The sequence below is a fragment of the Odontesthes bonariensis genome, chromosome 12 (assembly GCF_027942865.1).
Source record: "Odontesthes bonariensis isolate fOdoBon6 chromosome 12, fOdoBon6.hap1, whole genome shotgun sequence".
NCBI classification, from domain to species: Eukaryota; Metazoa; Chordata; class Actinopteri; order Atheriniformes; family Atherinopsidae; genus Odontesthes; species Odontesthes bonariensis.
Genome location: NC_134517.1, coordinates 39,186,846 through 39,189,597, shown reverse-complemented (window position 1 = coordinate 39,189,597; position 2,752 = coordinate 39,186,846). Strand labels below are relative to the sequence as shown.

The window sequence follows — 2,752 nt, the reverse complement described above, 5'->3', positions numbered from 1 at the left end:
TGATGATGTTTTTAACACAAATAGATTTACAGCTTACTCATATTCTAACCTTAGATCATCTGTTTGATTCTGCCAAACCTATTCTTAAAAACAAGTTTTATATTTGAATTTTATCTATTTTATTTGAAATATAATCTAATTGATCTACATCACACATGTAATGTTCTGAGGCAGCTTTGGAATAGAGGTGTGTATTTGTAACGTAAAACTAACCGATACCAGCTAACATGGGGCCACCACAGGACCAACACAGAGAAAGACAACAATACACATAACTGCAGCTGATTTAGAACCAGCAGATTACCCAGCATGCATCTGTTTGGGCAACAAAACCCACACAGACAGTAAAGGCTTGATAACATTTATTACAACGATAACAGAGTTTCAGCCGTTTATCCCTCCATCTTCCTCATGATTTCCTCCATCAACACTAATGTAAAATGACACATGTCATCATTAGAAAATACAAAGACAGCAGTTACATTTTATTGTCGACACGATGGGGTTCTGACTTTCACCAAACTGAAAGTTTCTGGCTGTGAAACACAGCTGATGAACTTTAAAATGTAGCAGAGATATTAACACTGATCCTTCGTCTATGATGAATCTGGACAGAATCCCAGCAGAGACGTCAGGAAACACAACACCTACTGTACAAACAACACTGTACGAACACAGGAAACTCAGACTGCACACACTCTGAGCTTCTATCATTATTTTGGAATCAGATTAAATCAGTTTTCACTGCAGTGTAGAAACATTTATGATAAAGAGTTCTGCTCCAACAAGAAAGTAAAAAAATTAAAGCTGAAACAACACAATCATCATCGGTTTGTCAAAACATTTACATCAGCAAAAATAATATTACCATCAAAATCCTATGGTTATTTAAATATTTTAAAAAGAAACATGAAAAAAACATTTAGCCTAATGACAGTAAGTCAAAACACATTATTTAAATTAAATGATTGTCATTAAGATTATATCAACAAGATTAAAGTTTTACAACAGTGATGACTTATATCAAATTATTATTAAAGACGGAGGAGATGAAAGAAACCTTTAACTTAAAAAATATATATATTCTTAAATTGTATTATGAGCAAAATGTTACAATAGATGCAACATGTAACCTGAAGAACCACTGTTGCATTAATCTCTAATGTGGACTTAATCATAAAGATAATTATCAGAACTGATAATCAGTGGAAAAAATACAGCAACTGTGTTACATAAGGAGACAGATAAAAGTTTTTCATCGTTTTGATTAACCTGCTGGACATTTATTGAATCATTCCTAACTAAAGACAGGCATCAATAACATCAGTGCAGAGAAAATTAATGTTAATGTCTGTACATGAAAAGCTTAAATAGACTGAATGCACCAGGCTGAACTCATCAGAACAAACTGAATAACTGAGTCAGAGCACCAAAGAAAGCACTTATTAGCAGTAAAAGAGGAAAGTTGTGTAAACGAGGAGTCTGGTTCCAGAAAAGGCAGATTGGTGAAAACCGGTGCCTGGATCCTCAGAACTGGACTCTGGTCCAGAGTCGGGTGCCACCTACGAAGACACGAAGAAATACGTTAATCTGCTAAAGTCACTCCAGAAGTGATCGTGAAACCGTTCTAACACTGGAAAATAATGTTTTTGATTTATTTTAAGATTTAAAGTACATATAAAATAAAGTTAAAGTAAACTTACACAAATTTGAAAGAAACAGATTTTGTATTTATTTATGTGGATAATGGATCCACATCTAATAATGAACTCTCAGGGTTTCATCAGCTGACAGCATCTTTAGTGCATTCAAAGGTTGAATGATTTCAAACATTATTATATAAACTGATCCTTCCCAACATTCAAACCAGTGAACACAATGGTTCTTCTGTGAGGCTTCAGGTTGCATCCACAACATGTCACTGAGTTAATAAATAAGAGTTCATTTTACTAAACACATTGACTGTTACAGTCTGTGCTTCAATATAATCTCGAGTCATTTTAAAAACTATAAAAACTATATCAGGTTCATTTTAGGTGATAAAATAAAGACTTTAATTAGCCATGATAGCTCTATTGTACTCCCCTCCTAATGGTGTACATAACCAAAATTAGACAGCCAGCCAAACTCCCTGAATGATCAACGCGAGAGTCAGGATGTAGCGTCTCAAGCTCCAGGTTTTAATGAAGACTCTTGTGTCAGACAAGGTGTAAAACTGAAATAATAACAGAAATATGCTCAAATAAATTTCTTATACAAATACTAAAGCATGAATATTAAACCAAAATTCCATGAATTATAGTAGAAAATAAAGTACAGGTATCTTAAATATCCTGGTTGTATAAAACAATGAGCATATCCAATGCTGAGCAATGTTAACAAACCAATATCTAGATAGTAATCTAGCAACATAAACATTTCCATCAATATACGTCAAACTAAAAATATATCTGTGTAATATTAAATTTTACTTATGCTTTCTATGGCTCAAACCAAACAGATGGCGACAGATTAAAGACAGTTCCATCATCTGCTGACCTCTCCATTGACTAACAGGAACATGTGCTAATTTTTTTTTACTTCCTGCTGCAATACCACATTTGACCACATTACCAAACAGGGGGGCGCTAAAACACCTAAAACTTCAAACTGCCTGGGAGGCAGAACACTCCCCGCCTGACCTCTGTGATGCCACTTAATATTTAAACTATCTTCACATTAACTTGGTCCTCTTCGGGAAGAAGAAGAACGA

General features: G+C 34.2%; 1 protein-coding gene across 1 annotated transcript in view; it reads right to left on the bottom strand.

The window, feature by feature from the left end:
- Positions 1–355: 355 nt before the first annotated feature.
- LOC142397011 (kinesin heavy chain-like) overlaps positions 356–2,752 on the bottom strand; it is a 47,752-nt gene continuing 45,355 nt past the window's right edge. Inside the window, exon 26 of the mRNA XM_075480438.1 lies at positions 356–1,562. The gene's annotated coding sequence lies outside the window, so the exon portion shown is untranslated. The remainder of the gene's footprint in view (positions 1,563–2,752) is intronic.